The following is a 14,539-nucleotide window of genomic DNA, read 5'->3' on the forward strand; positions in this document are numbered from 1 at the left end:
CGACTAAATTTCAAGTCGATCTGATTAAATCTGTAGGAGGAGTTCGTTAAAGCACGCAGCCTATAAAACGCTAAAAATGGGCGAAAATCGCACATTAAATTCAAAATGGCTGACTTCCTGTTGAGTTTTGGGCATACCTCCAAGAGGCTTTTTTGTGCATCTCCATATGTTACATCTGTTTGCCAAAGGTCATACATGTAGGTGAAACCGGTGCGAGGGGCTAAATTTTTCCAACTTTCTAGGGGGCGCTGAGCCATTTTGCAACACCCAAGTACCGAGACCCTTAAAATATCGAATTTTTCACCGTATCTGATAAGTGTGCCAAGTTTAACAACTATTTGAGCATGTTAAGGTCCTCAAAAAGGCGATTCATTTTAAGAAAAAGAAAAAGAAGAATTCCCACAGCTTCAATAGGGCCTTCGCTGGCCCGATGTTGTCGGTGCTCGGGCCCTCATTAGATCACATATTCCTACATTCTGCTATATCAGCATCTGAAAAAATAATTGGTACCACTGCTGCATCAACAGAGTGGGCCCATTCAAACCACTGAGGAGATGAGTTTATTTCTGGGCTTAAGTCACTGTGAAGAAGTTGTGAGTCATCAAGTCTGAGACTACCTGACCCGCTGTCTAATATGCAATAAATGGTCTCCAGTGTCCTACAGCTCCATGAATGCTGTTCTCTGATAAAAAAAAAAGCTAAATTATATATTAAATTAGATATTTGTGGGATCCCTCCTTAGTTGATTGTATAACTGAATGAAATGCAATCAACGTCATGCCAGAAAAACCCAAATGGAGGAACTAGAATCCAGGGATGTGATCTTATAGTAACACCGTTACATGTCTACAGTCATTCTAGTCTGAGGAAATCTCTCTGGTACATGTAGGCATGCCTTCTCTCTGCTCCGTCTACCAACCATGTAGGGCTACATATTTGGAGTGGGTAATGTTGCTATGGCAACAGCAACCTCTCTAATTAAAGCTTTTAGGGAGAGCAGTGTTTCATTTTCTAACAATGGCGTTGTATGAGATAGACTGGTCGGGGCGGTGGGACACGCTGTGACAGCTCTCAGTGAGTGTGTCGTCCGTTGTTCCAGCTGTGTGTGTTGTTGTTATCTGACAAACGGATATATATGCCCATCCACACTGTTCTCACTGCTCACACTCTCTGAAGCTAAATATGGAGGAGTGGGACACTAATTGTATGTCAGCACTGATGTCTGTGCACGTCCATCATGGGTATGGACAGCTGAACACACACACACATACACACATATTCAGATAGAGATTTGTCGTGTTCTGCAAACCAACTGTACTTGTACAGTCTAAACAGAACCTGGTTATGTATCGATACCTATCTGATCTATTTTTACCAACAAATATGAAGATCGAGCATCCTAAAAACACAACAGCATACACACAGTATGTACAGGCCATTAGACGATACCTTAAAGGGGACATATCATGCTCATTTTCAGGTTCATACTTGTATTTTGTGTTTCTACTAGAACATGTTTACATGCTTTAATTTTCAAAAAACACATTTTTTTTTGCTTGTTTCAATTGCACAGTTTCTGAATACGTGGCTGTGTGTATTTCTACATATTTATACAGCACTTAAACGTGCTTTATAATATAAAATACATAAAAATCTCACTTTTTACAATATGGGCCCTTTAAAGGTAAAACCAACAGTCCTCGTGTTTCCATTCAACTTTCAAGGAAATTTTAAGCAAACTTTTGAAATTGCAAAAACAGAAATTAGGCGCATTTCCATCAACTGGTTTGGGGTGAATAAACTCGGCCACGCAAAGCGTAGTTTATCAGAAGTTGGCGCTATAGGCTACACATGGCTGTTATCTGCCAGCAAACAGAGTACAAGAAGTAAAACAAGTCCTTGGCCATCTAAACATCTGCTAGATAAAAATGGAGAAAGGTTTTCAGGATTTGTGTCAACAGTTCTTTCATGTCAGCTAATATTGGTCGTGTTTCTAGCTTTCCAGAAGAAGAGGACAATATAAATATATATCCGAGAAGACAACAGAAACAGCTGATCAGTCATGTGAGTTTCACAAATGTCAGAAGTTATTCTGCAAAGGTGTTCTCATAATCCATTTAGTGCATCAGCTTGTGCCATATCAACATTAAGGTTAACATTAAGTTTACAGGCTAGTCTCATACATAGTTTGTAGCTAAACCTTTGAAAAGTAATGCACTGTCATTTGTACATACCCCACAAAATCAATTAATCCACGTAATGATGAACCAGGAAGTATAAAGAGACAAAACGCCACGTATAGGGAGGAGGTCGGGGTGGATGGGTGGGTCACAAAACATACAATCTTCCTAAACCTAACCAAGTAGTTTCCTATGAAGATGGACGTTTATTTTGAAAAAGTTGGAAAAATTGAGCTCCTCGCTCTGAATTCACCTACATGTATGAAATTTGGCAGACAGATGTAACATGTGGAGATGCACAAAAAAGGCTGTTGGAGGTATGCCCAAAACTCAACAGGAAGTCAGCCATTTTGAATTTAATATGCAATTTTCGCCCATTTTTAGCGTTTTTTAAGCCGTGTACTTTAACGAACTCCTCCTACAGATTTAATCAGATCGACTTGAAATTTGGTCAGGACCATCTTAAGACCTTAAAGATGAAAAGTTAATCAAATGGTGAGTTTTCACTAAACAACGTGGCGTGGCGTGGCATGGTGGCCATTTTGAACCATTCGCCATGAAACAGGAAGTTGTTGTAACTCCACTGTACACAGTCCGATCTACCCCAAATTTCTCAGGCATGATAAGGGTCTAGACCTGAGGACATTTACATGTCAATATAGACTCATAGCACTGCCTTAAGATGTTAGCCACGCCCCCTTTCATAACTCATGAACCGTTTGTCGTAGAGTCTTGTGGCAGGGGTCATTGCAATCATCACAGTTCCATTAATGTTAGCCCGTGTGTAAGGGACAGAGCTGTGGGGGAGTAGAAAGGGTGTATGGGGATGGCACTGTGGCATGTCTACGACCTGAACTGTCTTAAGGTGTGTGGAAGTGGGTAGATTTTCTGGTTGCAGAGTATTGTGTGCATTCTAGTGTTTTGCAGTATAATCTGCCCTGTTTGCTGTGTGCATTTCAACTCTTAGCCTAGTTATTGGGTTTTTAGTGTAACTTGCCTTGTGTAGTTAGCGCCCGGCTGCCCTGTACCCACAGCCATAGCAGTGATTCCCTATACATGTTTTTAATATTTGAATGTACTTCATGAAATTAAGATTATTTATATTTTGTACTCCCAGACTGGTGGTTATCTTTTACTATCAAGTAAAATGGGTTACCCACAAACTCCATTACAATAACATCCACACCTGAGTTGAAATCATTAACCCCGCCGACCTTCTACCAACCGTGATCATCAGCGATAAACTTAACAAATTCTGCAAAGAAGGCAGCGAGTACCAGCCAATCAGAGGCAGAGTAGGGCGGGTCTTAACAGAATGCAGGTGGGGGAAAACAATCAACCTACCTTAAATAAGGCTGCTGCCAATGGTGGTGTGTGTGCCTAAGGCCCCCACCCCCACCCCACCGCTGCTCTAAAGAGTAGCTTTAAAAAGTCCCACCAGAGCAGAATGGGAAGCACTGACCATCTACACTGTGGACACTGATACGGACAGAAGTTAAATACAGTTGTACTTCTCTGTGTTGCAGCATCCATGTACAGTATGAGCATGTATATATTGAGTGTGTGTGTGTGTGTGTGTGTGTTTGGCAGAGGTATTTCAGGCGCATGGTTGGGCTCTGTGACAGACTCAGCAGATAAAGAGAGGGGGGGGGGGAGTCTTCCCAGTCAGGCTGAGTCTCTCACAGCCTACACACTCTCCCGACACAACCTCGGGCTCAGTAATGTTGAATACGCTGTGAGAGTGAGCTGTACCTTCCTCACACGCTCCGCTATCACCTGCTCGAGGACACACAGCTGGTGAGTAGACCTCCGTATCACTCTCACTGTTTTGCTTTTGCCTCTTTCACGCCGATGCGGTGCATCTATTTGAAGCTGAGGTGCTTTCAAAGGGTGTAGATGCTCTCCTCAGACCAGAGAGATTGCTATGTACGGACTGTGTCTTACATCGTTTCGACCATAAGTCAGTTATCCAGAGTAACTTGTTGTCACAGGAGCTAAAATGAGCCACGAGGGGTCTTTTGATTCTATAATCTTTTAATTCCTTTAAGCTGTCGGCTGCTTGCGAGCCTCCCAGCGGGGGGGTCTAGCTTTAACTAACAAGACTTTTAACAGATGACCACTCAAACAACAGCTGAGGAGCCTATAAAGTCACTGTGACATCATGTTTTCATCATTTAAAACACAAATCCCTCAAACTAACAAGCTGTCAGTGTGCTGAAAATGACATGTATCTGGGTGAAATTAATGCATGTATACACAGACGCACATTCATGCACTCCCACATACATGCTGTTGTTCTGGGCTGCCTGCAGAAAACCAGTCACCTCGCGCCCTTTTCCTTCCCACTCATCCCAGTCATTTCAACATTCCAGTTATGTGACGGAGCCGGGGAGAGAGGACGCTAATGAAGTCATTTTCACACGTCTGTCAGGACCTGACATCACACCGGCTGTTATCTTCTTATGAAGTACATCCAGCATGAACTAAAGTACAAGTTGTTCTATTAAATTAGATGGACATATATCTTCTCATAAAACCATTGGAAAGAAAGTGAATATGCGTATTTCCCAAACTGTCTTTAAATTCTTGAGTAATTACAAATTAGTAGTAAAGTATTAAGTAGTAAGTTTGTGTTGAGGTGAAGCCAATCCACCCAGAATGGCATGACAGAACCAGATGTCCATCTCACACTAAATGGACTACTGAGTGCTCCGAGTGTTAATCAAAGTCCAATATCGCCGTAGTAAGTTGTTGCTTAGCTGACCATGCTGTAGACTGCGTAGACATGGTGAAGGCGTCTGCTGTTAGTCCGTGTGCTGTTAATCCATCAGAGATCAGACTAAGGAAGGAGGAGCAGGGATTAGAAGTCAGGAGAACCTTCAGACAGACAGGGAGCTATTGGGGTCATGTCATTGGGTCTAGAGTCTGGACAACATGAGCCCTGAGTGAAGGACCTGAAGGGATTTTACTCTCTAAGCAAACAGATATGCTACAGGAGTACTATGAATGTAGAAGTGCCATTAGAACCCAATGTGGGGTTCTACTGTTGGTTCCATTATTTTAGAGAACAAGTGGCAGTCAGGTTAAGAGCTGTTCATTGGAAGGCTTGTTTTGGGTCATGATTGGTGAGAGCTGATGTTTAAACTTCACCAATACAAGACATCTGAAAAAATCCAATCTACTACACTGGGGGGAAGGGGTCATCCAAACTAACCACAGGTATCCAAACACAAGGTAGAGAGAGACAGGTGTTGACATGAGTAGCTAACTCTTTATGGAGGGTTATTGTAGCCCCTTTGGAGAACCCACAAATATCGGTGAGTTGAGGAGTTTTCTCGGGATAGTCAATCAGCTGGAAAGGTTCATTCCCCAGCTAGCGGAAAAAAAGACATGGCACTCCGTGAACTTCTCTCGAAGAAAAACTGCTGGGTTTGGGACGTCGACCAGGCAACAGCGTTTGAAACATTAAAGAAAGCACTGTCTAATCCTCCAGTGCTGGCCATGTATGACCAAAACAGAGACACCAAAGTCTCAGCCGACGCATCGTTGTGTGGCTTAGGAGGTGTTCTTCTCCAGAAGTGGGAGAAGGAATGGAAGCCTGAGACTTATACATCGCGGTCGCTTACTCCAACCACACAGCGGTACATGCAGGTTGAAAAGGAGGCCCTGGGTCTCACATGGGCCTGTGAACGGTTCCGGGATTTCCTGATAGGGAAACATTGCCTGCCTGGAGACCGACCATAAACCTTTCATGAGCCTGATTGGAGCCCAAGCACTGCATCTTCTCCCGCCGAGAATCCAGCGCTTCAGGATGAAACCGATGCGCTACACATACTCCATCGAGCACGTGCTATGAAAGTCACTTTGGACGGCGGACACATTGTTGCGCTCACCAGTGACAACGCGCATGTCCACAGAAGAACATCACACACCTTTAAACTCAGCCTGTCGTGTGTCGCTCACACCCTCCAGCTGGCTGTTAACGAGGGTCTTTTGGCACAGAGAAGTACTCGTATCGGTACTCGGTATCGGCGAGTACCCAAATGTAAGTACTTGTACCTGTACTCGGTCTGAAAAAAAGTGGTATCTTGCATCCCTACTCACAGTGAAAGATGGCTTACTACTGAAAGACACACAGCTCGTAATACCTTCAGCGATGCGGAACGACGTGCTGGCCAAACCACGCGAAGGACACCAAGGTGTGGTGTGAAAGGATCCAGTGAGAGATCTGCTAGTGTCACGTTGCAGATGATGTCACTGCAGTTCATGTGGCGTCACTATGACAATCAGCTAAGAATCTTGTCTACGTTGACGGGGTACCATCTGCAGTGGAAAACAGAATTGAGAAAAGTACCTGGTACCAAAGCGATTCAGGGAGTTTGTGGTACATTACGTTATGTTACTGGTAACTGGGCAATGTAAACCCAAACCAACCAAATACAATAATGCAACAAGTCACCTCTGAACCAGACAGCCCACTGTGAGTTTAGCTCATCCAGATGACATTCTCATGGTCCTGAGACATTCACACTATGCAATGCAGTCACTGTAACTAAGCAATCCATCGCTCAGTGAAAACAGTTCCAATGAAGCATAACTCTCACCATTATTTGTGAAACATCCACAGCTGCAGAGGGTGTTTCTCACCACTGGCCACGGGGGGGGGGGGGGGGAATGCACCGATACCACTTTTTTTCAGACCGAGTACGAATACAATTACTTACATTTGGGTACTCGCCGATACCGAGTACCGATACGAGTACTTCTCTGTGACAAAAGACCCTCGTTAACAGCCAGCTGGAGGGTGTGAGCGGCACACGGCAGGGTGGGGAGTCCCGCATACGAGGCGGTACGCCACGAAGGTGGCTCGCGGCCGCAGCTTTACAGCGCTCCCCACCCAGACCGGCCGCACCGTGACGGGGCTCCCTGCTTGACGTAAAAGGCGCCAGGGGTCTGAAGCGATGTCGGCAAACCCACTTGACCCGTCTTGAAACACGGACCAAGGAGTCTAAAGCACGCGCGAGTCAGAGGGTGCAGAAAACCCCGTGGTGCAATCAAAGTGAAGGACGGCGCGCGCCGGCTGAGGTGGGATCTCGGCCCAGCGGGGTCGGGCGCACCACCGGCCCGTCTCGCCCGCTCTGTCGGGGAGGTGTATCGTGAGGACCAGAAAGATGGTGACGAGAGGTTAAAGGTATAATATAAAGTTGTATCGGAGCCATTTTGCGAGTACAAGTACGAGTACATGAGCACAGTATCGGTGCATCTAGTGACTCTTTTCTCCATGATGTCTCTGCTTGATCAGAGCATGCGTCTACTGTAGATGGAGCTTCCCAGGTTTTCTGTCACGAGATAAACTAGACAGCACCTTTCCTTTAGCCCACTTGCCTGAGAACACACCTCCAAACAGATCCGGATTATGTCTAAATCCAGCTGTGTTTGAATTGTTGACACCTGGCATCACATATTCAAGGTATGCATGTCTGACCACATGTTTATCCAATGTGATTGACAGGTTTTGAGGGTTTTTCTTCCCACCATCAGCTCTTTTTCAGGAGCAATGCGTCACTTGCTGAAGACTCACTCAGTGCGGTGGTGCACGCAGTGTCAGGTCGGTCCAGCTGTGAGACAGGCAGCGTCTCTATTTTCAGCAGTGTGGGATCAGACCTCCATAGTGTCAACAGGTGGACAGGCTAACCAGCAGCATGCCCTTCAGCAGCCTCTCCTTCCTTCTTCCTTCTTCCTTCTGTCACTCATATTTCAACCTTTATGTAATCGTGGACTTGGGTTTCCCCAACATAGTGCTACACTTCTGTTCAGCATACACACACATTTCACACTGTATAACTACACCGGCAATACCTATTCATATCTGATACATCTCCTTCATTTTGGTTAAATGTTGATGATAAAAAGATCACATGACTCCAACCTTTTCCTTAAAAACACACTGAAGGCTTGTGGAACACACCAGGACTGAAGTGGGACATGGGCGATGTCCATACTCTTGAGCATATGCTACTCTCTGCTTGTTTGCTTTATTACTGAGATCAGACGATAGAGCAGCCGTGGCTCAGCGGTAGAGCACGACGGAAAGGTCGGTGGTTTGATCTCCGGCTCCTGCGGTCCACATGTCAAAGTGTCCTTGAGCAAAGATACTGAACCCCAAACTGCTCCTGAAGGCTGATCCATCGGTGTGTGTATGAGTATTTAGATTAGATCCTGATGGGCAGGTTGGCTCCTTGTATGGCAGCCTCTGCCATCAGTGTATGAATGTATGAACACAGGTAAAAGTCCTGCATTCAAAACCTCACTTAAAGGGGCTAAATGTGAGATTGGGAGAATTTCTATTGCCTCTCAACGGCTCTCAACATGGCAACGGCTGAGCCTCCTACATGCTTGGCACAGGAGAAGTTTCAGTCGGTTGCAATCTGCAACCTCGACGCTAGAATCGGCCAAATCCTACAGACTGCACCTTTAAGTTCAAACACCCGACAATGTGAATCATAACTCTTTTCTGTCAGGAGCAAAGGCCGACATACTGTAGTGTGACGTTATCATAGCGCCAGAAAAAACCTCTGATGAAGAAGGTCAGGGTGGGATTGTCGGTTCATTAAAGTGTGTGACAACAATGAATCTCACCATTATGTCCCAGGCAGAGGTAATCGTTAGTTTCAAGTCTTCTTCAATACAGCATAATGTTTATTTAGTAAATGATGGTCCCATTTAGAGTCACATAGACCATAAAGCAGGGGGTGCTTTAGGGCGTGGCTACGTTGTGATTGACAGGTTACTACCATGGCGTTGTCCTGTCTGGGAGTTGCAAAATATGAAGATGGTGACGATCAAAAAAGCCGAACTCAAGGCTTCAATATCGTAGTCCACAAACCAATGTGTGACGTCACGGTGACTACATCCGCTCCTCATATACAATCTATGTTATAAACTTTAGTATTACTGCTGTTCTAGGAGCTGTGACCAAAAGTGCCTCCATTATTGTATTTGATGATGTATTTTAAAGAATTACAAACTGCCCTTCAGTTGTACTTGAGAAGTACTTCCTGACCACAAGCTGTCAGATGCACACGGTCATCCCTGTGTGACATGACTGCTGTTCCGGGGCCATGTGTGGGTGAAAGGCTGGTTTTAGTTGGTATGTGTGTGGGTGTGTGAGGGGGCTAAGCATGAATGTGCCTACTACAGTATGGTGAGTAGAACAGACTTGTACTGACATGACTGGAGGTCATGTGAGCTAATAACAGTATGGATCGAGGGGACCATCAGGGATATTTGCATTAATCCAGTCTGCATGTGTTCATCACAGTATCATAGTTCTTTCCTTTACCCTTAAGCAAAATGTAATCAATTAATAAACTCAGTCATAGTGTTTATTGGCTGGAATGCATCTTATTTCAGTCTGGTAATTCTAAGTTCCAAAAGTCAGGCTGGATGGATGGTCAACAAATCATGTGACATGAAAGAAAGAAAGAAAGAAAGAAAGAAAGAAAGAAAGAAAGAAAGGCACTTTATTGATCCCCTAGTCCAGGGGTAACCTTTACTATCAAAAGATCTTTCTGGAGCCGCAAAACATTTGAGCATTGTGATGAAGGTAACACAGTTTATAGTCTAAGTATATAGTTTATACGTCTAATGCAGTGAGGGCCAAAGAGACAATGTACTACGGATTATTAGGGTCCATTGAGGGAAAAACATCTGAGATTTCAAGAATAAAATCATAACTTTACGAGAAATAAAGTCGTAATATTACGAGAAAAAAGTCATAACTTTACGAGAAAAAAATAAACTAACAAGTAAAATTAACACTTTATAATATTATGACTTTATTCTCATAATACTACGACTTTTTTCTCGTAAACCTATAACATTATTCTCGTAATATTATGACTTTATTCTCGAAATCTCAGATTTATTTTTTTTCCTCAATATGGCCCTAATACTCCGTCGTTCCGTCGTACCATAGACCTACAACAATGATAAATAAAAATAATAATGTAAACAAAAAATTGTTATTCATTTCCATTTTTAAAAATCCACAGGGAGCCACTGGAGAGGGGCTAAAGAGCCGCATGTGGCTCCGGAGCCGCAGGTTGCCGACCCCTGGTCTAGGGGAAATTCAATTTTGAGCCACTTTCATACAGCCTGCTCAAGGCGGGAATGTTATTGCCGTCATTCCACCTCGCTGTTCCGTAAGAACGATATGGAGACGGGATGGGGGACAGAGTTGTTTCTCTACCTACCTAAAATTAGCCAATTTTCCAAACGTATCTCTAGAGTTAGATATATGTGTGAAAAACACCTGCAGTTATTACTGATGTTCTCTGTTGTTTTTTTTGTTCACCAGTGACATGGCAGTGACTTATTTACTTGGTATACAGAAGAACTAGAGTGCTTCTTCAGCTGTGGTAGCTATGGAAAAGAACTTACAGTATATCAGATAAGAAGTGAAAAGCATTGGCTTCATTCTGGTGTGTTGACCTGCAGACAAGAAGCTCTAAAACCTGATGAATCAGGGTTGGTCATGTTTCCCCTCCGATATACTGAGTAAGCAGACAGTAGTGAACACGGACAGGGGTGACATTTACCCGGCTCAGGTGCTACTAGCGGTGTGAACATCAGCACCACATAAATAAACACGCCGCCGCTTATTCACCACCGACGATCATGTTTCCTCCGACGGTATATTTCCAGCAGGTGGACATCACCCGGCCAGTCAGCTGATCCATGCAGATCTCCTATAATCTCCTATATCTATACCTATAAAGCTCCTATAAGTGGTGACTGTTTTATAGATGAACACATAGAAGTGGACTTATGTGTGGTGGATCTAAGGAAAGACTGAAACTAACTGAAGGTTAGATGTTCTGTTCTTTGCTCTCCTGAAGGAATCCTCTCTAGGTCTGATATAAACTGATGCTATTGCAGCTTCTAACCTCTTCAGGAGCCGCCATTGTTGTTTAGGACAAACAGTCGCCTCTCTGTGTCGACTCTCACTGTGTTCTCACACACCTAGCTGCAGCAGCTCCTCTCTGATTGGTTAGGTTTAGGGAAAGATCCTGATTTCATCTCTTTCTTTCTTTCTTTCTAGTTTCTTTTTTGACTTTTCTTCCTTCTTCTCTTTCTCCCACACTACATTATAGCAGACGTGGTGTCTTGTTGTCGTCTCCCTCACGTGGCTGTGGACGTGAACCCGGTGCTCTGTTTTTCAGACAGCCCTATGAGAGGTATAGCCATTCATTCTCTGCTCTGATTTACTGCTGCGGATTATAACGCAGAACACCGACACATTCATGTTACATTCTCTACAGCCGCTGCTCATCGTGACTGGATATTAATCATCCGTCCGACATGTGACACGGACCTGCTACTTCTCCCTGTCAAGGCTATACGCAGATCCACATGGTGTGTTATAATACGCTGCAGTAAATCACAGACATTGTTCAGTTCAACTATCCCCCAGCATGCAGACAGCTGACAGTTTATGATATAATGTATAACATACAGTTCAACACTGTGCCACTGTGTGTAATAAGATGGAAGAGTCTAAAACTATATATGAAAACTACTTAATGTGTAATTCATTACACCCTTAAAGGATAATACAGGCAATATTCTATATGTTTCTTATACCATTGTAAGTAAGTAAAGCTGTATTTATATAGCACCTTTTAAACACAACGTTACAAAGTGCTTCACACACATAAATGAAACATCAGACGATGATGAAAACAAGGAAAAATTACAAACACAGAAACAATGAGAAAGAGATCAAACTAAAACAGACAAACACACATGAGGATGAGGCCTATAGAAAGGCTCGCCTATAGAGATGGGTTTTTAGAAGCCGCTTAAAGGGACTATTTGTAACTTTCAGAAATGTCTTGTTAACAGCGACACCTGTGGCCGTTAAGTCAACGAAAGTCAGCGTCGGGCTCACGCTTGTGCTCGCTCTAAACAGACATGAACGAGCATCGCTCAAAACAGTGAGGCGACACACGTCAGCTAAACGCACAATATCACTCTATATTTCAGCTGCTTGGCAGTAATGTTAGCTGACCAGACGAAGGTCTCTCCATGAATCAATGCTGATCCTAGTGTTGGCTTTGAGGCTGAAGCAGGAAGAGAAATGTTATCGCCTCCGACCACAGCCGGAGAGAGACACCGGCACCCGGTCGGAGACGGTAACCCCCCTGCAGCGGGGCTGAAGCAGGAAGAGAAACGTTACCGTCTCCGACCGGGTGCCAGTGATAACGTCACTTCACAAGACACGGGAAACCTCTGTTGGTCTGGAGGAGCTGCAGCATTTATTTCTGCACAAACGTCCACTGTACATTCACTAGATATTCTCAGAGTTAAACTAACTCTCCTGCAGTGTGGAGTGTGCGCGCATGCACATCTAGAGGTGGAGCGAGAACGCGCGCTGTGTGTCAGTGAAGGCAAGCAGGCAGAGGAGGAAAGACTCCAGCCACATGCGACCGCGCATATGCGAGCGCGCATGTGTCCCGACCCGGTACATTTATACGCTTAAAAAGTTACAAACAGTCCCTTTAAAACAGTCCAGAGATTCAGCAGCTCTAATAGATCGGGGGAAGTGATTCCAGAGGGTTGGGGGGGCTAAGACAGAAAAGGCCCGATCACCTTTTGTTTTGCAGTTTGAGCGGGGGATGGATAAAAGGCCGAGATTAGAGGATCGAAGTGTTCGACAGGTCGAATATGGAACTAAGAGATCAGCAATGTAACTGAGGGCGAGGTGATGCAGTGCCTTAAATGTAATAAGCAAAATCTTAAAGTTGATTCTGAATGTTACAGGGAGCCAACGGACGGATGCCAGGATAGGGGTGATGTGAGACCGACGGCTAGTTCTGGTTAATAACATGGCCGCTGCATTTTGAACCACCTGTAGGCGATTTCAAGCAGATTGACTGAGGCAGGTGTAGAGGGAATTATAATAGTCTAGACGGGAGAATATGAAAGTGTGAATTACTAGTTCAAGATCCGTGGAAGACAAGATGCATCTGATTTTTTGCAATGTTTCTGAGTTGGAGAAAGCAGGTCTGGACAGGTTTAGTGACATGATGGTCAAAAGTCATATTCCGGTCAAAGATGATACCAAGGTTCTTAGCTGTAGGACTGATATTGGATTGAAGTGGGCCAATAAACTGATGAACTGCTGTAGCACAATTGTCTGGTCCTATTAAAAGAATGTCTGTTTAATCAGGGTTTAGCTGGAGAAAGTTGAGAGACATCCAGTCTTTGGTTGCTGCTAAGCAGTCATGGAAGGAGGACAGTTGATTGAGCTTATTGGTTTTGGCTGAAAAATAGATCTGAGTGTCCACTCCACACCGCAAAGGGGCTGATGAGGAGGCATGATTATTTATACAAACATGGAAATATCTGTTAGTTAAGTATGAAAGAAACCAGTTTAAAGCTGTACCAGATATGCCAGATATTGTGATTACATTGCAGTCCGTACAGACTACACAGTGTACAAATGACACGGCAAAAACAAGAACAACGTTGTTACTGCACGCGTAATGACTTGTGAATTACCGTGTCATTCATTCACCATTTAGTGCGACTGGGGCTGGATTCTGCTTACCTGGACTAATAACATTATCAGACTGTCACACAGGCTTCACATGACTCAAAAGAATACCTCAATTGCTTTATAATTAGATTTATGCTCATGTAACCCAACACAGTATAGAGAATGGCCAGTGCAATGCTACTGCAGAGACCCACAGGCAATAGGCCTCAATTACTTGAGTGTTGACACCAATAGATTCACAGATTCCAGAGCGGGAGACGTGCATTCAGTTCAACACTACCACATTTATTGAATTAAAGGGAAAACTAATCGATAACCTAAAAAAAGGAGAGGGCAATCATAAATTAACAATATTTATTCAACAATAATAGAACGTTAAAACAGTTCTTCCAATAAAAACTCCAACTGACCCCCCTTTTAAATTAGAACCCAAAAAGAATAAAAAAAAATGCCAAATACTAAGGCAGGGTCCTGTCTGCGGGGCGATTCTATTATAACCCCTCTTTAAACTCACCACGTGAACACACTATGAACTATTTCTCTACACTGCAACCAGTACTGCAAATAGATAATGTATGAAACTGTAAAAAGTGACTATCACCCTTTTGGGCCTACCACACGGCATGGGAAGAAGAGGGGAAATACCACGACTAGTCTACCCCCTGCAGGTCTCCCACTGCCTGGAAGAACAGAAACAAAAATACAATGTAATATGAATCAGTTGGTTCTGGTTTACAAAGAGTTAAAAAGGATTTCAAGTAATAACCATCACAATGCAACAGTCTGACTTGGATGT

The 14,539-nt window shown here is 43.9% G+C and overlaps 1 protein-coding gene across 4 annotated transcripts in view; it reads left to right on the top strand.

Annotated features, from left to right (window-relative positions):
• The first annotated feature begins 3,659 nt into the window (after window positions 1-3,659).
• The window catches only part of palmdb (palmdelphin b), a 59,369-nt gene continuing 48,489 nt past the window's right edge, over window positions 3,660-14,539 (top strand). The window contains exon 1 of one of the 4 annotated variants that reach the window (XM_037756470.1): window positions 3,660-3,977. The gene's annotated coding sequence lies outside the window, so the exon portion shown is untranslated. Of the gene's footprint in view, window positions 3,978-11,401; window positions 11,420-14,539 lie in introns of those variants that run through there. The other 3 variants (XM_037756471.1, XM_037756467.1, XM_037756468.1) reach the window with 3 other exon arrangements.

Source organism: Sebastes umbrosus, chromosome 21 (assembly GCF_015220745.1).
Source record: "Sebastes umbrosus isolate fSebUmb1 chromosome 21, fSebUmb1.pri, whole genome shotgun sequence".
Taxonomy (NCBI): domain Eukaryota; kingdom Metazoa; phylum Chordata; class Actinopteri; order Perciformes; family Sebastidae; genus Sebastes; species Sebastes umbrosus.